The sequence below is a fragment of the Pelodiscus sinensis genome, chromosome 12 (assembly GCF_049634645.1).
Source record: "Pelodiscus sinensis isolate JC-2024 chromosome 12, ASM4963464v1, whole genome shotgun sequence".
Lineage (NCBI taxonomy): Eukaryota > Metazoa > Chordata > Testudines > Trionychidae > Pelodiscus > Pelodiscus sinensis.
Window position 1 is genome coordinate 29,611,882 of NC_134722.1, and position 23,017 is coordinate 29,634,898.

The 23,017-nt window shown below is 44.6% G+C and overlaps 1 long non-coding RNA gene across 2 annotated transcripts in view; it reads right to left on the reverse strand.

The window, feature by feature from the left end:
- The window catches only part of LOC142831080 (uncharacterized), a 32,662-nt gene extending 16,779 nt beyond the window's left edge, over positions 1 to 15,883 (reverse strand). The window contains exons 1-2 of one of the 2 annotated variants that reach the window (XR_012906714.1): positions 14,810 to 15,883; positions 13,980 to 14,188 (exon numbers count right to left, since the gene is read on the reverse strand). This is a non-coding gene — a long non-coding RNA (uncharacterized LOC142831080). The remainder of the gene's footprint in view (positions 1 to 13,979; positions 14,189 to 14,809) is intronic. The other variant, XR_012906715.1, reaches the window with a different exon arrangement.
- Positions 15,884 to 23,017: the final 7,134 nt, after the last annotated feature.

Below are 23,017 nucleotides of genomic sequence, written 5' to 3' on the forward strand. Positions count from 1 at the left end.
TCAGATAGCTGTTAAAGTGCTAATATTTTGGCAGAAGCATTTAAATACTGTAGTTGGTCAAAGGACTGTTTCTCTTGCAATCTCACAAAATTCAGAGGACAATACTTAATGTACACAGAATGATCTCCAAATGTTTTGACGTGTTCCCAGAGATTTGGCTCCAATGCTGCTGTGAAATTGCAGACAATTTAGAAGAACATTCTGGGTATTAGCATGTCGATGAACATATTGGCCCTCCAACTTTGCTTTAGAATTTCCCAGACCCATTAGTTCTGAAACATTAGCTTTTGAACAGTACCAGGCTTCACTCACATCCTGTGTGGGTTTGAAGCATGTAATCATCCTTAGAGTTGGTGGTCATCTGGGGCTATGCGGATTTACACCAACTAAAGATCTGGCCCATTTACCTAGAATGTGTGTTGAAACATAGCTAGTACCCATACAGCCGTTTTGCCTTTGTACACTCTCCATCCTTACAACGAATTCTAAATCCAGTTTAAATGTTTGATAGGTTTTAGGGGAAGCAGTGGAGCTATGTCCTAATTCTTCAGCTGTGTGGGCTTGATTTATAAGCAGCAGCCGATTGTCTCACTACATAGCCTTGTTAAAACCACATACAAGTATTAGAAGCAAACAACTGTTTTAATAATAGTGCCTACAAATGTTGCGTCTAATTTTTTCCATCCTTATAGAAACACAGGCTACCGGGTGTGGGCACACTGCTAATCATCTGGGCAGCATTTCAATCTCTTCTAGGTGGCCATCTAAGCACTCAGCTTACAGGGAACACTGCTGTCTACCAATTTACTCTACTGATGAGCTCAACTGTACAAAAGTGAGTGAAAATTCATAAAAATGTCACATTAATAAAATGTCATATTAACACATACCATTTTCCATCAACTTGTTTTGTTGTGAAACTGAGACAAAGTCAAATTAGTCCAAACAAAAAAAAATCCCCATTCAAAAGGTTTAAATCATGCTTGGTAACCAAAAACCAAAAAAAAAAAAAATTAAAAAATAAAACAAAAAACCCATTAACCAAAATTGGTGTCAGAAGTTAGGCTTACTGGGCACAAAATAATGAAAGGATGGACTTTTTCACCCATCATTCCCTTTAGAGGTTCTAAAAATAGAGATACCCACCACACTTTGGAGTGAGGGATGGAGGGAGGGAAAAGAGATATGAACAAATAGTCAAAGGCTATCACTAGGCTGCCTGATAGAAAAAGGGAAGGAATGAGCTTCAGCATCCTGGCTGCTATCCCCACCAGCTCCTGGGACCTCAAACCTTCTTTATCCTAATCATGGGTGGTGAGTATAAGAGGCAGGGGAAGAAATTGCCTTCCTAAACTCCGAAGCGTGGCCCCAACCACACTCCACCCCATTTCAGCAGGGCTACCAGGCTGCCCCCAGGGTTTAGCCATGCTGAGGCTAGGATCACACACCACCTGCTCTCCCCCATGTTCTGGGGCCAGGGAGGCTCATGGGGGGCAGTGGGAGAGGGGCTGGAGATCTGCCCCTATAGTGGGCGGCATTGGCTCCTGAAGGGGGACGGGGCCTCAGGTGGAAGAGGCAATGCTGGGTAGTTGCCTCCCTAAGCCCTAGGTTTGCCCATCACCCGTGATCCTACACTTGACTCACGGAGTCCACGATTCTAAGGAATGATAGAAGGGAGAATGGCAAAATAGAGACAATGGATTTCAGGAAGGCAGATTTTAGTCAACTCAGAGACCTGGTAGGTAAGGTCCCATGGAAAGCAAGATTCAGAGAAAAAACAAATAAAGGTTGTTGGCAGTTTTTCCAAAAGGGACATTATTAAGGGCTCAGAAGCAAACTTCCCACTGCGTAGGGAAGATTGAAAGTTTGACAAGAGACCACCTTGGCTTAATCAGGAGATCTTATATGATCTAAAAAATCAAAAGTGGAAACTAGGTCAAATTACAAAGGATGAATATAAGCAAACAACACAGATATGCATGGGCAAGATCAGAAAGGCAAAAGCACAAAACGAGTTCAATCTAGCTAGAGACAAAGGGTAACAAGAAGACATTCTACAAATATATCAGAAGCAAGAGGAAGACCAAGGACAGGGTAGGCCCATTGCTCAGTGAAGAGGGTGAAAAACAGGAAACCTGGAAAAGTTTCCAGGCTTTTTGTTTCGGTTTTTGTCAAGAAGATTGGTGGTGACAGGATTCCTAACATAGTGAATGGCAGTGGAAAAGGGGTAGGTTTAGAAATTAAAATTAAAAAAGAAAAGGTTAAAAACTATTTAGAAAAGTTAGATGTCTGCAAGTCACCAGGGCCTGATTAAATGCATCCTAGAATACTTAGGGAGCTGATAGAGGAGGTATCGAAGCCTTAAGCTATCATCTTTGAAAAGTCATGGAAGTCAGGAGAGATTGCAGAAGACAATCTTTGGAAAAGGGCAAATATAGTGCCCATCTATAAAAAGGGAAATAAGAACAATCCAGGAAACTACAGACCAGTCAGTTTAACTTCTGTGCCAGGGAAGATAATGGAGCAAGTAATTAATCTGCAAACATCTGGAAGATAACCAGGTGATAGGTAACAGCCAGCATGGATTTATACAGAACAAATCATGTCAAACCGATTTAATAGCTTTCTTTGATAAGATAACAAGTCTTATGGATAGGGGAGAAGTGGTGGATGTGGTATACCTAGACTTTAGTAAAGCATTTGATAGTCTTTCATAACCTCCTTAACAATAAACTAGGGAAATACAACCTACATGGGGCTACTGTAAGGTGGGTGCATAACTTGCTGGATAACCACTCTCAGAGAGTAGTTATTAATGGTTCACAATCATGCTGGAAGGGCAAAAAAGTGGGATTCCACAGGGGTCTGTTTTGGGACCAGTTCTGATCAATATCTTCATCCATGATGTAGATATTGACATAGTGAATACACTTACTAAGTTTGTAGAGGATACCAAGCTAGGAGAGGTAGGAAGTGCTTTGGAGAGTAGGGTCATAATTCAAAATGATCTGGACAAACTGGATAAATGGTCTGAGGGTAAATAAGATGACGTTTAATAAGGACAAATGCAAAGTGCTCCACTTAGGAAAAAACAATCAGTCTCACACATACAGTATGCAAAGCGACTGTCTAGGAAGGACTACTGCAGAAAGGGATCTAGGGTTATAGGGGACCACAAACTAAATCTGAGACAACAGAGTAACACTGTTGCAAAAAAAAGACCACTAAACACACACAACAAGAACAAAAACAAAAACACACACACGCACACCCAAATATGATTCTGAGATGCATTAACAGGAGTGTTGTGAACAAGACACAAGACATCATTCTCCCTCATTATTCTGTGCTGATTAGGCCTCAGCTGGAGTACTGTGACCAGTTCTGGGCACTGTATTTGGAGAAATTGGAGAGGGTCTAGAGAAGAGCAACAAAAATGATTAAAGGTCTAGAAAACATGACCTATGAAGAAAGACTGAAAGAATTGGGCTTGTTTAGTTTAGAAAAGAGGAGACAGAGAGGGGACATGATTGCTGTTTTCATGCATCTAAAAGTGTGCCACAAAGAGAAGGGACTTTGTGGGAGAAAAATTGTTTTCCTTGGCCTCTGATGATAGGAGAAGCAGCAATGGGCTTAAATAGTAGTAAAGGAGGTTTAGGTTGGACATTAGAAAAAAAAAAACTTCCTGTCAGGGTGGTTAAACACAGGAATAAATTGCCTAGGGAGGTAGTGGAATCTCCATCTCTAGAGATATTTAAGAGCAGGTTGGATAGACATCTATCAGAAATTATCTAGACAGTGCTTGGTCCTGCCGTGAGGGAGGTGACTAGACCTCCTGTAGTCCCTTCCAGTTCATTCTATTAAAAGTGTACTGACCAGAGGAGGCCAAAAAGGGACTCAGATTATACCACTACCTCTACTAGCTCCAACTGACTCCCAATCATCAGGATGACAGGAAGGGCGGGGGGGGGGGGGTGCCCAAAAGGGGCAATTGCCCCAGAACCTAGTTATTTAAAAGGACCCAGGATTCTGACTGCCACCGCTACCACAGCAGCAGTGGCTGGAGTCCTGAGCCCTTTTAAATTGCTACTGGAGTGCTGCACAGCACGCTCAAGGCAGTGGCAAAGATTCCACGATAATCACACGTGTCCTCCTAATGGGTAATAATGATCCAGATCTTAACAAAAATACAGTCCTACCAATACTTATGCCAAATAATGTATGTAAACAAAGACTGTCCTTCATAGATATTAAATGCACTAAAGCCCAGATCATGGCATACTTAGTCTTTATTAAGACAAAAAATTCACAAGCCTATAGAAGTTTGCCTAAGTGAAGACATGAGGATTTGGGTATGACAGAACAGTAAAGAAAAATCCACCTGCCACCCAATACAGAACTCTAACTAAGGTGTCAAAGTTGTTAGCATAGAGTCCTACTATTATCAAGGGATTATTTTCTTTCTGTTTACAATTGTTTTGGCTTGACCCTTTATAACCAGTTTTCATGGTGTACTTTTTGTATCATCTTTGGAGCTCTTTTAAATAGAATCCATCATTTGTGAGCACTTTGGGCTTTTCTTTTGCATCTTTACTTAGTTGCTTTTTTCCGGAGTGAGCTGTGATTTGAGGTTTTGGTCCTGCTTCTTCCCTTTTCCTTTCTTCTGCAGTATTTTGAAATATAAATTTATGTCTCTTATACAATCACCCAGCTTTTGATTGTATTGTGTTTTTCATGACTCCTGATGTTGCCTTTTTATTGTGCCTTGAAAGATAATTCATAAAGATATCAAAGTCTTACATACTGTACAAAAATGAAGTTCTCTATGATTGGAACTCACTCACTTCCCTCCCCCCTCTAGTTTTCATAATGGATTGGTACTCCCTAGGAATCTATTTCAAATTTTCTTTTTATCATCTTGCTGGACTGATGTTTCTTTTCAACAAAGGAGGACACTGTACCAGCCAGAACAAGTGACATAACATGAAGAGGAAGAGAAAAAATATCAAGTAATGCTAAAAAGGAGAAGAAATGGAGCTGAAATAGAAAAGGGAGAGAGGCTTGAACTGTTGCAAGAAAGAAGGGGAGGAAATGGAGCTGTAATTGAAAGGACATCAAGGACTGAGCTGTATGAGAAAACTAAGTAGATCAAGAAAGGCTGAATGAGAGGAATAAACAGAACTGAACTAAGAGAATTTAGAATACGTGCCCGGTCATCTCTGAGCTTAGCCCATTATCCATACTACTCTATTTTCACCTCTTTATGTCATCCTAGTTCTAACCTCCATATTACCACCCTCCATTTTCAACTCAGTTATCCCTTTTCTTTTTCCAGTATTTCAGATTAGTGCGGCTGTTTTCCCTTTCTTCCCTGTCCATATTTATCTCTGCCCTATTTCAAGCCAGACCTGTCAAAAAACTCAATGCAAGTGTCTTATGTTACATATTCTCAAGATTGCACGTGATTCTAAAGAACATGAGGTGCATTTTAGAGAAGTGCATGCATAAGGTACATAAATATAGGCCAGTATTTGAAAATTCAGGCACCTATGTTGAAAGTACAGAACATAATGTGCAGTACAGGGATACAGTACCTACACAAGGAAAAACCACTGGAGCCCTGTCCCATTTGTGCATCTGCAGGACCCTGGAGAGTGCTCGCTTTCTCTCTCACTCTTGCTCTCATCCAAGTAACAGAGGTTACAATGTCACAAAGACAGTTGATTAGTGGCCTCTTCCCCAGCTATCCACACACACCAGATGTGATCTATGTACAGAAGGCACAATCTGGCCTGGTTTCAATGACTGTTTTTCCTCACACACGTGTGTGAATTTGATTCATATGAATGAAAAACTAACTAACAATTTAAAGTTTGGCACACTGCCATATTCCAAATGCAGCCATTAATTACTGTTTCAGATAATGACCCGTATCCTGCTTGTCTGTCTCACATGCGCAGTCTCATTGGCTTCAATGGGACCTTTTATGCAAGTAAGGAAAACAAGAGGTTTTCCTCAGTGCTGACTCTTCACTTTTCTTAGTACTGCTGGGGAAACCCAGCATCTGCAGTGAGAACCAGCTGAGTCAGGAGAAGTGCACGCTGCATTTACAAGGAGGCACTATAACCACAAACAGAGCCCACAAAAACGTAGTACACTGTGCAATCCAAGTTACTGCAAATTGACATTTTAGTGTCTCTTCAAAGGGAGACAACAGAAGGGGGGGGGGGGCGCAAAGTCAGTGAAACAAAGCAGTTTGAACTGAAACCAATTCAAAGTCAGCTTTTCTTTCTGTAACCATTCCCTTGCAAAAACTGCTAAGAAGCTATTAATTAGAGATTCATCTTTAAAAGATATGGCCAGAACTCAAGACATAGTAGCCTTTTAAGCATCCATGGGATGAAAAGAATCCATTTCTGAAGGACATTGCCATAATTATAAAAAATAAAGCCTTTCTGGTAGATAATTGATAAATATGCCATCAATTGAAAGAAGGTTGACATCCCAAACTATGACAAATTCATGATATGGTTGATATGTCAGTAATTGCCATCCTAACGCTCCAGAGACCATAAAAAGGAGATAGAAGAGGAATAAATAATCTCAGTGTGTTTCTCCCCAAGCACTGCTGCTCCTCCTCCTCCATTTCTTCAGTGAACCATTCCCACAAGATCTGTGAACAAAACAATTTAATCTTTCAATGTAGAAAGCAAGATCGCATGTTCTTCTCTCAAAAAATAAAAAACCTCCATTGGCCAAGGTTAGACAGTCTATCTATTGGCTAAAAACAATAAAAATGTATCTCCCAGAATAGCAACAGAATTCTCCAGGGAAAAAAAATGCATACATTTAATCGAAGATAAAAAGATGACTCCCCATTTGATGTGCATCGCTTTTTAGGCAAAAATATGGCTGTCTATATTCCTTGAAAGAAATTATCTCCTAGTACATTTTTAATATTACTCTGTGGGAACCATTTTATTTCCTAATTTATTTAAAAAACTATGGAGCTATGGGAAGCTTTTTGGGTTTGATCATGAGCCAGACTGCATATCCATGGAGGGAAGTAAGGGATAAAGCAGCCTTCTTTCCTCCCTATATGCGTGACCCACATTGGCATATGCTGATGGGCTGTCATCATACCTCCTTGCAATGGAATTGAGAGGGAGCGAGCAGGCAGCAGTATAGAGCAGCCAACAGAGAAAAGGAAGTAAGTTATGCCATCAAAAGGGCTGGCCCAATTTTCTTCCCTCCAGGAGACAAGGCAAAGCAAATACCAGACTGTGACTCTCAGAGGATGGGTTAAGGCTAGCTCTTCATGAACAACAGGTATCATTCTGGTGAGCATCACTAAAGATGTATTTAAATGAGCCCCAAATCCAGCAAAATTCTTTAATTAAACACACAAGTAACCCCATTGATGTCGACGAAATAAGCATGTGGCTCAGCATGAAAAATGTAACTAAGTGTCTTGCTGACTTGGGGCCATCTAGCCTGGTCCCCAGTGGAAGGGCTGCACACACATAACCTCCTTTGACCCAAACGGAAGGAGCACATGCTCAGTACCTCAGTCAAGGGTAACATTCCATCATTTCCACCAGAGAGCCCAATGCTGGATATAAAATTGGTCTCACCTGGAATAGGAACAAAACAAAAAACAGGCTGAATTGGGAAGATAAAAGCGTTGAACAGCCTGAACTCTAAAGTAGTCTGAGCAAATTGGAAAAGGCCATGGGAAGATACTGGGGGAGAATAGAAAGGGAAGTTTAAATTAAAGAGACATGTAATTGGAGAAGAAAATGAACCACAGAGGGGACAGAAAAGATTGTCTAACCTGGACAGCAGATAAGAAGAACATGGGCTCTCTCAGAAGTGAAGAATAGTGAACTAGGGTAAACTGGAAAGATACATTGTGTAGCTGTCTGGGAAATGGATAAGCCTCATTATGGCCCTATGAGCCAAAGCTGCAGAAGGATATATGTGGAGAGACACTTCTGCATCTGAGGGATTCTACCTGCAGTGAGAACATAAGCAATTACATTAGTAGCCCCTGGGAAAGCCCCTGAGAATGGGACTACTATTTCTTTAGAGCTGCAGCGTACATTGGACTCCTCCTCTCCGACTGTGCTAACTGCTATGGGATCAAGACTACAGCCTGTTCCCTCTCAAGGGTTTGGTACCACTGGTAGCATGGTACTCCTTGTGTCTTTGTGTTCAGAGAGAGCAAAGCAAAGATCCTGCCTCTCCCTGCACAGATGAAGAAGAGAGCTCCTGGCATCTTCCCACCCAGACATACCACATTCACATGAGGCAAGCCACAATCTGGCCCATAATGCAACAGAAAGGAGACTAAAATAAACTGCAAATATTAAGGGTTGAATTAAAATAATCCATGAGTCAGATGGGAGCTCAGTCAGGTATGAGATGTACAAAAGCCTTTATGCACTAGTATTCATTAGACAGTGCTGTAGGTACAATGTAATAAAAACACAGGGTGGTGTGATGTGCTGTCACCATTAAGGTAGAATGTGAAGGATGCATTCAGAAATATAAAATATAGTCTCACAACTTTAAATTAAAGGAATACTTGTGAAGGCAACCTAAGCAAAGAACCTTTTTTCCTCTCTTTGGAATACGCTGACATTAATTGCACTAATCAGACCAGCTCCTAGCTGTTTTAATTTAGAAACACCACCCTTTGCAAGGCAGCATTTCATTATGGAATAATGAACTGGTCCACTTCACCACTCACATCTTACCTTATCCCCTAGGTTATATTTGCCGCATCCTCCAGCTTACTTGGAGTCCATTAAATAAAGCAAGCAGTAAGTATGCTTAAATGCTAAAAAGAAGTCAAATTATAATTCTGTGCTTCACCTACAGTTCTATAGTACTCATTTATCTTTCCCAGCTTTTAGGTTGTAACCAAAGGGTGTTAGCCTCCTGCATCAGAACTGCTCTTAGCATACAGAAGTTGTGTGTCAAAAGTCCATATATTAGACTATGTGTAAGGTTTCCAAAGGAATCTGAACCTCCAATCAAAAGTTTAGGGGTCCACAAATGAAAAGGTAGAAAACCACTGGTCTAGGGAATCTGAGCATGTACATCTTACTCCTATTTTAAAAAATATTTTTAAAAGAGAAGAAAATCAGGCTCCATCAGTTTTGTACTGGTGTCATTCGACTGAAGTTAATATAGGTTTATTATATTACACCTATAATGGAAAAATCCTGAAGCTTTTTCAAATTTTTGTGGAAGTTAGTGTGTGGAGATCTGACAACGTTATTTTCATAAGTTTTTATTCTTCAATCAGCTAGCACTAACCTTTTAAAGAAGTACCTGTGTTATACTCTTTACTATTGTCATTCTATCTTTGACATTATCAAGTTACATACTACATATTGCATACATACAAAAGTTATTGCAGTTTTTCTATCCCAAGACAAAGCCAAATATATGACATTATTTTAAGGATTTTCCCCCTCCCTTGCTTTACCAAAGTACAGATTGAACCTCTCTAACCTGGGACTCTCTGATCTGACAACATCTGTAGTCCAACGGGGAGTCCTGTGGATTGGCAAATGACCTCCCTGATTTGGCAAAGTCCCTTATCCAGGACCAATCAGGTACCAAGGATGCCAGACTAGGGAGGTCCAACCTGTACTGAAAAACGAGCAATATTTGGGCTATAAAACAGCTACCCTAGTATATCATCCATATACTTATGTACACCTCTGTACATATACACCATAAATGCAAAAATCAAAGCGTACATTATATGGTCCCAGCTGTGGGACACTTTTGGATTTCTACTGGTCAGTAGACATTAGATGCTATATACAACTCCATATACCCCAATATTGTGCAGTGTTTGTTTTTCCATCTCAAGCAACAACATTGCTGTCTCTTCTGGAGCAAAAGGAATATTCATAGACTTCTGATAAAGAGCTTGTAATTCAGAGGAACCAAGATGTCTTCCCATTTCTGTCAGAGATGGAAATGTCACAGCACATATGCCCTCCTGCACCGGAAATTACATTCACTAGTTCTCTAACCATTCCCAGTGCCAATATGTGTATAGCTCAGAAAAATTCCCTGCCTGACCCTACACATTACTGTACTCACTCACATATATACCATTCAAAATAGCACAGACAGTTTAATCAGACAGAATAAAATTGAATCTTGGGCATTGAAGCTGTAGGCTCCCCAACGGAAAGGCTCTTCTGGGGTATCTAGATATAGTCACAGTAGCCCTGATAGAGCTACTGAAGGCATAGAGTTATAATACAAAGATGCACTGTTCACACTGGAGAACTCCTAGAGAGACCTTTCCCATTGTACTCAGATTCACATCTCTGACTAATCTTTCTTCCTGGAAAGCCCACCATCACTGCCACAAACTAAACATGATGCAAACTGAATTCTTTATCTTTTATCCCAGGCCTGTCCCCTCTTTCCTCCCCCCATTTGTGATCGCTATAGGAAATTCAACCATCCTCAGGGTTGCAAACAGTGTTATTTTCAACTACACTCTCTTCACGCCTAAACAATGCTTTTGTTACACCCTCTCTCGTCATCTCCAAAATCTGTCAATACCTTTCCACTGTACTGTGGCACTTTCTGTGCCAATCCAAACACAGACACAGAGCTATTCATAGCATTTGGTTCTATAGAAGTATCAATAGATAATTAGATATAAGCTCCCAATAGATCCTGGAGTTCTACAATACCTGAAAAGCAATTTTCAGCAGAGATAAACCAAAGAAATACAAATAAATATTCATGTTGCCCAAGGAAGCAATTCTGGCAGGGAGGAAGAACACAAGACCAAAGATCTTCTTAAATGTTTCCACCTACAGAACTTCTCTCAGCCCCTGACATCTAAGAGGTTTGCTATTGGTTACAAAAGTTGCTCTACCAGTGTTCACTTGTGAAGGTAACATTATGGGCAATGGGTTTTCTAAACATAAAGATCCACCATAATTTGCTGTTGCAGAAAAAAAGGAACTGGTCTTGACTCCAGATTATCTGACTGCCCAAGACAAAATAAGTATGTGATTGATTAGTTTGTGGACACAAGAATTTTCAAACTATCAGAAATATTTTTTCACATTTCAAATACATATACCATCTCTCTGACATTCTTTGTCAATAGAACGATTATTTGGCTGTGTGAAGTGGTTATGGGGTTTTATATGATCAAGGAAGCACTGGAAAAAGTCATTCACATAACCGATGTGTGAGCCAATGGTCAAACTAGGAGGAAAAACAGACCACAGGTCAATATGGGTTTGATTCTGCAAATCCTTATGCATCTGCCTGGTCCCTGACCAATGCAAGTGGACCTGCTGAAGTCAATTAAACTGCCTGTGTGTCCAAGGGACACAGGTCTGGGCTATACAGCTGCAGTACCATTCTGGGAAATCTACATCATGACCTCGCATTCTGTTTCTCATTACAAAAAACTATTGGCAAAATGTCATAGTGGAGAATCTGGGCTACCACCCTACAAGAGCCAAATGGTCACTTTCAGACCATATCTTATCCTAAATCCTGAGCCCTGCCTTCTTTGCCCTTAGTAGAACCACTATTCAATATTTAAAGACAAACTATATTTCAATCTATGGGCCTCATGTAAAATCCACTGAAGTCAACAGAGAGATTCCTGTTGGTTTCAGTGGCCTTGAAATAGGCACTGTATGTACTTTTGGGCAGAAAATGGCCTTTTACAGGTAACATACATGTCCAGTGTGCTTCAAAATCTTTCATCACTGCCAGCTTGGTGGTCACATTTATGTGTTACCACCAAACCTTGTTTGTTATATATTCAATTACAAATTAAATTCACCATTGGTAACTGCAGTGATAGGCACTTTGAAGAGGAAAATTTAAACTTCTCATTCACCTTACGGGTAAATAAATTAACTATTAGCCCAACAGGGACCTGGGCATCACTACAGACAGCTCATTTAGGACTTATGCTCACTATGTGCACCTGTGGTCAACAATCCGAAGATATTAGACTGTATAATGAATGAGATGGCAAATAATATGGACTAGATTATAATGCCTGTATATAATCAATAATGCAGCCTTTTCTGGAGCACTGGCACAAAACAGGTCACTCCATCTAACAAATGATATTCAAAAACAAGAGGAGGTTCTGAGAATGATCAAGAACCTGGAAAAACTCACACAAAAGTCTAAAGACTGGGATTGCTCACTTTTGAAAGGAGATGAATGAGAGGGACATGGGAAATGTTTATAAAATAATGAATAGGATAGAGCTAAGCAGCTAAGGAGGCTTCTTAAATTCCGAAGTTGTGGTTGGCCATGTCTGCCTATTGCTGGGTTCTTACACCTTCCTTCAGAAGGTACCTCCATCAGGCAGGATATTGGACTATAATGGGAGGACCTCAGGTCCACTCCAATATAGTAATTCCTTTGTTCCTTTTTGTTTGTTATACAGTAACTTAATATCCCCTACCAAGATCAAGACTCCATCATACAATTATAAAGTCAGAGGTATTCCCTGCCCTGAAGAGTTTCCAAAGTAATTATTGTGTGCTCTTTGTCAAGGGCATGTAGGCGAACCAGGCAGTCACCTAGGGCACCAAATTAAATGGGGCACCATTTCGTTGAGGTGTTTGTAGGTGAGGGCGTCAATTGCATGGTTCGCCTAGGGCGCCAGTTGCTGGCAGCTAGTCTAGGGCCGCCCCAGCTCTTTGTAAATTTGTGAATGTATGTATAATGCTAGGACCATTCTCTTACCCAAGACCCCAACGTCTAATGAGAATTTGAGACAAGACAGCTGGCTCCTCAAAGAAAATGACACAGCACTGACTTGCAGCATCTGTGACAGACCTTTGCAGGAGACCTCCCTCAGCCTTTCTAGAAAGGGAAGTGGTTGATGGAGGGCTTATACATTTGATATTGTTTTGAACTCAGCTAAGTTTACCTAATTAAAAAGTACACCCCAAGCTGTGCCATTCTAAAGCAGTGGAAGGATGTGAGCATAGGAACCGGAACTAAGGCCTTGTCGCCACTTGCTGGGAGATTGATGTTGTGAAGAGCCATCTCCTGGGGGTCAATTTAGTGGGTCTAGTGAGGACCCACTTCTTCAACCACAGATTATGCTCCCATCATCTCTAGTACTCCGCCAGGCCGTGAAAAGTAAGAGAAGTTGATAGGAGAATTTCTCCCATCAACGCCTCACAGTGGGGAGGCCACAAAAATTTAGACTAAGGTACTTCAACTCCAGTTACACTATTCACCTACTGGAGTTGGGTACCTTTGTTCAACTTTGTGCCCTAGTGTGGACCTGGCCTAAGGATGCTGCTCTATCCCTAGCTTGAGGTGGTTTCCATTACATCCATTTGGTTCAGTTGCCCTCAGCACTCCCCTATAGTAATAGAGAGATAGCTGTGTTAGTCTGATCTTGAAAAAACAAAAGGAAAAACTATGTAGCACTTTAAAGACTAACAAGATGGTTTAATAGGTGATGAGCTATCATGGGCCAGACCCACTTCCTCAGATCATATTCTGGAAGAGAATTGATCCCTATACACATTGCTCCAGCACCTCTGGATGTGGTGACAGCAAAGCAGGCCATTTACTAATCTACTGCTCAGGAACTCCAGCAGAACATACAATGAATCCATTTAGAGCAGGACAAGAGACATGTATCACAGATCTACACAGCTCTCCCCCGGGGGATAAGCATTGCTATCAATGCCATCAGCAACCAGTCCAGGAAGAACAATGGAGGAGGAACATGAGGGCTTCAGTTAAGCACTCAAAGAGAAAACAAGCATCTGTCTGTGTTTATGATGGGGCTGCCCCCTCCATTCAGAGGAAGGCCTCAGTCTCATAGTAGGTATCGCCCTTTGGGTGCAGGATGGTTATCTGTATTGGTCATGGCTCACATTCAGTGTTAGTGGAGAAGGAGGATCTGTTCTTTTTCCTTCTGCTCTTACTTTATCTCTAAGCGCTTCCTTCCAATTGGCCAAGCCCCCGCGTTGCATTTTCCTCGCAACAGTGATGCCTCCTTCGTTGCAGGGCGTGACAATAAGCGAACCCAGCCGCAGAGAAGCCGCCTGGCTACAAGTTTCCTTTTGCACAAGCAGCTCCCGCACGCTGCCCTGCTGCGGCTTAGCCCCCGGCAAGGCCGCCGAACCTGTAGGGGCTGCGGGAGGGAAGCAGCTGTGTGTTAATCCAAGGTGCCCTCTCCGTGGAAGGCCGGGCCGGGCCGAGCAGGGGAGTGTCTGAGGCTCTGGCACGTTGCACTATTGTAGCCAGGTGCGAGTGTGTGACGCACGCTGAAGAGGGGCTCACAAGGCCCGGACCGCCCTGCCAGTCCTCCCCTCCCCGCCTTGGGCCTTCCCAACGCCGCACAACAGGCTGGAAGTGTGAGCCCCCCGCCGTGCCCCCAAGCACGTACCTTAGCTGACCAAACACCCCGCCTGCCCAAGCTACTGCCCAACGGCCGTGGAAACAGCCGCAATAACTGGGCCGGAGGGATCCCGAGCCCCGCTTCTCCCAGGACCCCCGCGCCCGCTCTCGCCGCCCGCTTTGCGCTGAGATGGGCCAAGGGAAGTTTGCTGCGGGTCGGCTCCACCCCGGGGTTTTACGCGCGATCCCTCCCCAGGCTGCACCCGCGCTCGGCAGCGGCTCGGCGCGCTAGAGCTGGGGGTGAGCCGGAGACGCGCCCGGTGCCTGCGCCCTACAGCTGTCCAGCCCCGCCAACCTCCTGTCCCCGGCCCTGCTTCCGGCCCAGGGAGCCTGCGGACCCGCCCCGGCAGTTTACCTGTTGCAAATACAGCGTCCCCCATCCGTCTCTGCCCGCCGGCGAATGCGCAGGCTGGTGCCGTGCGTCTCCAAAGCGCAGCTCCACGCGGGTCACTCTGGTGCCTCCCACGGAGAGAGCGAGACGCAGCCTTGCTGGCTGAGTAACTGCAGACGCGGGCTTACCCCCCGGACCCCCAAGCGCTCTTGCTGGCCCAGACGCCTCTCTGAGGGAGCAGAGCCATCCTGGCCTCTGCTTAGGGAAAGCTGCTGGCCTAGGGACCCTACCACAGCTGGAGAGCTCGGGGCGCTTCGGCGCCAGCGTTCACACTGCTCCGCCGCCCCTTTGGTCCCAGAGAAGGCAGCCCTGGTTCCCCGCAGCCGTCAGGGTGCCAGGCGTTAGGAGAGCTCCGTTGTAGAGCGCTGGCAAACTACCCAGACAGAGCACCCGGGTTGGGAAGGAGTTGCCTAGGAAATCGGCCCCCCACCTGTGCAATACTTTGCGGTATATAATTCGAGAAGCGAGTTTGGCAGGCTTCTGAGCACTCTTATGGGGATCTAGTGCGAAGCGCCGAGAGGGTTAGAAGAGAGGAAATGCTATTGTGCAATACAGGATATAGATTAAGCGTTCAGTGAGTTAATTGCACTTGACTTTTTCATATAAACAAAATCTGCTCTGTTACCAGAGCTATTCGTCTATGTAGCCACTTATTTTTCATACACCCGGAGTTAGTTTTTCTCCCCTTCCACCTTCTTTCCCCTCCCCAAAAAACAATTAACGATGTAGATTTTTTTTAATCCCCTTACATCTGTGTAATTATAATCACATTAGAAATCAATCAGCTCTGGTCATTACCATTAGCGATATGGCTCATAAACCGAAGACGTCGTGCTAATTAGCTGAATGAAACATAAGTTCTTGTTGTGTAAACTGATGCTCCACTCTAATAAACGCTAAATTCAATCAGACGTTACTTAGAGCAACTGAAAATATATTAAAGGCTCTTAAAAAGTGCGACCTGTTGACTTTGAGCGCTCTAAAGTACTAAAAGCCAAGCCCAGACAAAGGATCGGTACTGAAGTAAATGTGGGAGCGTGTATGAGCAGAAAGGTGTGATCTTGATGGGGGGGGGGGAGGGGAAATCAGCAAGTTGGCTACGTAGGCTTTTCCCAACTAATTCACGAGAGTGTATGAAAGAGAAAGGGGATGCCAGTTGCCTGTCTGGTCTGAGGGGCTGGCCGCTCTCTCCTAGCTCGGATTGGTAATTCTCTCTGCTACTCATGAGAACTGTGTGAAATCAACACTGGGTTAAAAAAAATCACGTCCTTTCGGAGGTGGGGAGGCGGGTGTGAATACCCAGTGACCTAGATTAAAACGCCGAGGCTTACCTTGGTGTATCAGCCTCGAGATGGTCTCTGGAAAGAGGAGGCTGAAGCGCCACGTGTTTTCAGCCGCTAGGAGGCTTTCCTGTCCTACGGCGGCGCCTTGATCTTAAAGTCTCCCCCGACAGCTCCGCGTCGCGATTGAACTGGGCTTGAAGCCAGCGGGCCGCGTCGCACCATTGCCTCGTTGAAAGCCTCTCCCGAGGTGACGTGGAAGCGCGCAGGGACAACCCCAACACGCGCGGGATTGTAGGGGTGCCGGAAGGAAGCCACTTTCCACCAACGCGCCATGCTGCTCCATTAGCCTGAACGTCGGGGCACTTTCCTGCCTCTGGCCGCGAAGGCAGGGGAGCGGAGCGATCCGTCGAGTGCTATTCGATCTTTACGGGCACTGCCTCAAAACACATTCCTGCCCCCCCCCCCTTCACTTGGGGAGTTGCTATACATGGCGAAGGGGGAGACATACACCAACATCTGCAATCAGCAGAGCCCAAAGGGATTCCTGGAAGGCCCCACTCCCAGAGTTAGTCTCTCTCTCCTCCCCACCCATCAATCAGAGGCTAGACCTTGGCATGCCTTCTGGAGTCCAGCCAATTGCTGTTTGCAGTCCGCTGGCAAAATGCACAGCAAGGCCCTTCATACTAACCATCTGTTCAACTGGAGGGTTCTGACGTCTTGAGACCCTCCCATACCTACGGCCTGTTAAACAGGAGCAAGGAGAAAGTTGGGGAGTGAACTCGGGGTGTACCTTATACACTGTGCCCAATATTGCACGTGTGGTCCACGTGTAGCTAGTTGCACCATTTCAGCCCACCTACAACCCAGAGTAAACCAGCGTGGTTCTCTGCTGTTAAAGGGAAACGCAGCCAAGTCTAATACAATCAGAGGAGGTTAAGCGTACTCCAAGCACCGTCAGCCATAGGCGGCCAATCAAATACTCTCTGGCCTGTGTAAGAAGCGCAGGTTTAAATCCCTAGGTAGGATTTTGGAGCTTTTTTTGTTCTTTATGATCCTAAATTGTCAAAGCCCTGCAGCTAAAGAGCTGCGGCTGGAGCAGTGACCTCCTTTACAGTCCCAGACAGCTGCTGAACCAAACTCATTCTTGCAGGATTTAGTGTTGGGGAGAAAAAATCAGCCGCCCACCACTTCTGCCCAGGGACCGAGTCAATGACCTCCTTTCTGCACGTCGGAGAGGAGCCTATTGTTGTCTCTGAGTTGCTTTCTAATGTTGGGGATTTTAATCTAGTTCCGTGCGTCGTCAGTAAATTAAATCCAGTCTCTAGCTGTCTAATAAAGAGTAGTAATTAGCCCTAATGGCAGGGCTGCTGCGAGACGGAATTGAGGAATTCAGAAGGGAGAAAGGTTCACGAAAGTTTAGCTCCTTGTTCAAACGCTGACTCAGGCTTCTGCGACGGTCCCTCCTGGGGCATCCGGGGCTGGCTCACTTAAAGGGCCTCTTCGGATTCTGTTAAGGGGAGCTGCCTGCGCAGTCCCGGGAATTAGGGTGTGGGGGGGGGGGGGGGAGGACAAACGCACTGAACTTTCACCCATCTCACCAGCGCAGACAGCGATTTACCCTGACGTGACTGGTAACTGGGATCAGAGTTCGTAATGTCACGCTCTTAGCATCATTCGGGGGGGGGGGGGGGGGGGGAGGATTCGCGTTTGCCTCCTTTATTAACGAAGCTCCTGTGAAATCAAACGATCTGAAGGGATGAGTGCAACTCGCTGAGCCCTGGGCGAGAAAAATGATTGACGGCTGCCAAAGTGCTAGAGGGGGTGTCCAGAGGGACCCAAAGCACGAGGGAGAAATCTGTTAGGACTCCATAATTGTCAGTGGAGGGGAAAGATGCACCCAAACTAATGCATACAAATAAACCAAGCTGCCCCTAACGCTGTGTGATCTACAGATGAATGAAACACTTAAACTCTTGGCCTTGATATTTGTGCCCTGGTGTTCGCATTGAAAGCCCACGTGAATATTTCCTGGGCGGGAATGAACATTGGTTGAATTCTTACCTGGGGGGGGGGGGGGGGTATTCTCCCGGCTTTAACAGGATGTAATCTGTGGGAGGCAAAGGAGGCCGGCTTTCGGGAGGTGTACGTGGGGGGGTGTCTGTTTGGGGAGTACTTTGTGACCTGCAAAGTGAAGCCGCCTGTGTCCAGCCCGCATGCAGATGGCATTGAAGCGGGTCCGCTGTACCTGCAACGCACACACACAGTGAGCCACGTTTCTGGGTTAGCTAAGCTCCCAGGAAACGGCTCTTTTGGTTTAGCAAAGGATTTGGAATCAGGGTGGCGGTACAAAGTGGGTTCGTCTCCCCTACTTGAAGAGAGCAAAGGAGCTGAGACGAATCGTTCCTTAGGGCTGGAGCAGGATCGGGCCCTCGCTCTGCTGTACGCTGCGGGGGTGGCCCAGGAGTTGCGATTCTAGCGCTGAGCATAGAACAATGGAGTTGCGCTGGGGGTTCTGCCACAATGAAGAGCCAACACCTCCCTCGCCCCGGCTCATTGTACGGGACGTGGAATTCGAATCAGAGAACAATCACATGAACTCTCATAAAAGGAAGTTTCTCCTGTCTATGGATATTGAGGACCCCTTGCTTCTTTCGGAATAATGCTCGTGTGTAATTTGTAAATAAAAGCTTAGCTGTGGCGGGTTATTTATTGGTACTCCTTTGCTGCTGACCCGGGCTCAGACTGCTCCACAGAGCAGCTTCATACTTCTGCTGCAACCCACGCTCCTGGGTCCGTTAGCTCAAATCCAAAACATTAACCTCGTACTAAATGTTTCAGCAGTTATACCCAACATTAGGAGAGTCCTGAACCTGGAAAGTATTTAGAGCCTAGGAAATTTCCTCTTGCCATTGGGTTGTTTTAAACGTATATACCCCAGTATATAATATTGAAGGGGAAAAGAACACGCCTCTCTCAGTCCAAACATACCCCCGACCCCCTAAGGGAAATTGTGATGTTAACATTGTTTCCTCATTAAAACAGCAGTGGGAAATCCACAATAATACTATAAAATGCCCATGAAAAAGTATCCATGCCTAATTTTCCCAAATTTTTAATGACTGGGCCATAAATCTGAAAAACACAAACTCTTTATGATGAGATTATTTAATTGCTAAAAGTTAATATAGAATAATTGTTTAAAGTTTTTCAACCTGCACAACTGTTTTTCTAACATGAATGTGACCATAGATCCTTGCACACTATGCTGAGTAATGTCACTTTGATGCTGTAACAACAAGCTAATAGAAAATAAAAACCATCGTGAAGACTGGCACACATCTCTGCCTAGTTGTGTCCAAAATTTGCAGGGTTGATAGTATGTTGTTTCATTCGTGCACCCACGGCTTAACACAGTAAGTGATGGATAAGTTTTCTTTTCCAAGGATATTGGTATCTATCAGTGCCGTGACCTTAACATTGCTTACACAACGTTTCCTCCTGCTCATTAAATATAATTGTGTTTAAACAAAAGCTTCTGTTCAACATACGCAGTTTGTTCTCCTGGGAAGAGAGCTTTGTCTATCTGTTAGATTAGAACACAGCTCAGGAAATTTATTTAGCACTGCCCTCTGGCTCGCTTTTCTTTAGCCCAGTCACCTAATCTCGCGGTGCCTAATTTCCTTAGCTATGAAATGGAACTTTGAATGTGCTAAATGAATACTACTGATTAGGCAGGGAGAGCAAATGAAACAATTACCGCAGGAAACCAGCACATCAAGGAACACAAGGCCAGCCTTAGATTCCATGCTCGCCAAATCAATCCTAACTGCTCAGCTGTCATTGGATCTAGTTCCTTCACACCGATTTAGATCCATCTCTGTCCAGCACAGAACTGGGCTTCTCTCACTTTGGATGGCTGTGGGTGTCATTTACAGGCGAGATACCGAGCTAAGTATTCTAGAAAATAGATTGATCTAATCTAGCCCATCCATATTTGTACTCGCCTTGTCCTCCCCATTCTAGCTGAGCGCTGAACAGTGGGAACCGAAATAATCTTTTCCAGAACCCACGGCTTGCCAGCTTCTACGTGTCTGGATGAACTGATTCATCCTGAGCCCTCCTAAAACCAACCTCAATTCTCATCTTCAGAAATTAAAAACAGACATTTCTCAAACCGGGCAAACCAACTTGCCACTTACTTGATTCTTTGCCGGCATCCTTCTAAAGCAATACTGTGTAATGAATGACGGGCATGATGGTAATGCATATCATTAGTGCTATTTAGCATGCGAGTATCATTTATCAACTAATGGCTCTCAGAGGACTCCCAGCACTTTAAGATATATAGCGGCCGTGCAGTATACTCATCATAAGCTGCCTGATCGACACGACAGCATTGCGGTTTAATGGGACAACCGGTATCAGTAAAATGAGCAGGATTTGGCACGAAATACCATGGCCCAGATCTACCGGGTCACTTAGGTCCCTAACTTCTATTGATGTCAATGGAAATTAGGAGTTTAAATTAGGAGTTTAAAGCGCTCTCTGCCTTTTCTTTATAAATCAGAATGCACGTGCTATGGCGTCAGCAGCGCATTCTGAAGAAGTGGGATGGGGCACGGCTGGCAATAGCAGTGGTGAGTAGATCGTGTGGCCTGAGGACGGTGATCTAGACTCTCCGGTCTAACCCTCCTAGCCAGTAGGTGGGAGTCGCAAAGGTATTTAAGCGTCTACCTCCCAATTACCCTTGTGATTGAAATCGATATGCGCTCATTAAGTCATTTATTCCCCCTGCCAAGGCTGAAGTGTTTCCATTTACTTGATTCTTTGTCCAGAGTTCTAGAGAGCCACTTGAAATCTTGTCAATTACAACAAAGAGAACTCCAAGGAGTTGCGGGTACTGTGCTGCCGCTGAGTTTACAGGGCCCTTTCTTTAAAATGCGTTGTTCTCCCTTGTGCCGGCGCGATAGCACCCCACAAACAGCAGGGAAAAGTTACCCCAGCTTTTGTGTGGCAAAGACTTAGCTGTTTATACAAAGAGTACTGTCAAATGCACGAGGTAAACAACCAACAAGAAGCACAAACACATCTCTTTTCCCTGTTCTCTTTCAGTTCTACATGTCTTCGGGTCCTACTTTTTCTTTCAATGTATGTTCACACTGACCTGTCATTTGTAGGCTGACTGTATCCCTTTACAAGTGTTAACCTGTGTGCCCCCCATCTCTAGCGCCTCAGGACTGTGTAAAAGAACCGGTGGGTTTAGGCCCGGAGCCTGATTCATCCTCCATTGAAATGAATGTCAAAATTCCCATACATTTCGGCGGCCCAGTCTGTAGGTTTTCCAGCTCCTGTTGAATCAGTGGGACTATTGAAAAGTCTACAGCCTAGTCTATCAGATAAAGCTGCTGGATAGTATTCTCAGGGCATTACTCTCAAATTCACAATGTGAATCTCCCCTGGAACTTGAGAGAATGAAGACAAAAATCCAGAATTTTAACACAATCAACATGGTGTGGATCCCACGCCGGCCTTCAAACACTGCCTCTGCCTGGATCTTACTTTGGGGCAGATGTATTTTCCTGATTGCAACGTCGCCTTTCTTCTCAGTTCTATGTCCTTTGTGCAGGTCTGGTCCATTGAGTGTGTTATTAACCTGTTTGCTGTTGTCTCCACGACATCAATTAAAAACTAATAACTGAGACAATCATAATCCTATACCCACGCCCCCTTTTTAAGAAGCTACCTCCATATAATACCAGTACACAAGTCACATTCGGTAATGTGAAATCCAGGAAGTAAGGAGTAAAAACATGAGAGCAAAATGGAGACCGCGGAGAGAGCCAACATGCGGGAATGATCACAGAATGTATATTTTCCCTGAAACTCCGGATAGTCCATCCAACTCAACCTCGTCAGAAAAGCCGTCTTGGAAAATCTCCCGTCAGCCTATGGAAAGTAGGGCTGCCACTGAGCCTCAAACCTTGCCAAGCTAAAATACCTGACAAATCCATCCGGAAGGAAGGAAAGAGAAAAGCCCAGACTATTTACAAATTCCTACGTTCACACTCAAAAGCCAGGAACGTTGTCCTATGATCACGCTGGGCAATTAGAAAGTCAATCTTGCTCTTCAGGGCACTGCCATGCGTTGGTGGCCCGAGTTCCCATAAATATCAGCAATGCCACCTTACAGCAAGGCTGCCAGTCAGCTCCGAGAACTCCTCGGGCTAAAGAGACTCACCACAGTGTGTGTTTGTTTGTCCAGCTCATTCAACAACTGCCATTCGTTGGCTGGTTAAGATTTCCAGAATTCAGCCTGGAATAGACTCTAAAAGGGGAGGCAGGAAACCGCCCCGAGACGAAGCCTTCCCTCTCGCTTCGTGCTCCATTCCCTTCCAAGGGGTTCATCCTGGCCCATTCCTCTCAGCTGCTGCAAAGGACTCCTTCAGCTGCACTGTCCCGTTACGCGTGCGTCTTGGCAGCGCACCCTTGGAAACGTGAGACTTGCTGAGCTTGTGTGTTACTTAGCCTGGACTAATACAAGCATCATCGTTCCTAGGCCGCCTAATGGATGTCAGTGCAGTTGCCAGGAGGGGCTCGCAGTGAAGGGGAGCTGAGGGGCTCATAACACGGAAACTGAATGAGCAAGACTTTCCCGGGCAGCTACTGTGAAGTTTTTAATGGCGAGAGCTGGGTGATTTGCTGCTTGGGGGGAAATGTAATGTCCAACTATACAATATTAATGCGGCTCTCACAACCAAGGGAAAACTTTCGTGGGAAGGTGGCGATTTATTTTCTTAGAGCAAAACAGCAGCATCAGCCTTTGCACGTGTGGAATTTCACATGGAACAATTCTCTATCTGTGGGCAGGGCTCGTTTACAGGACAGAGGC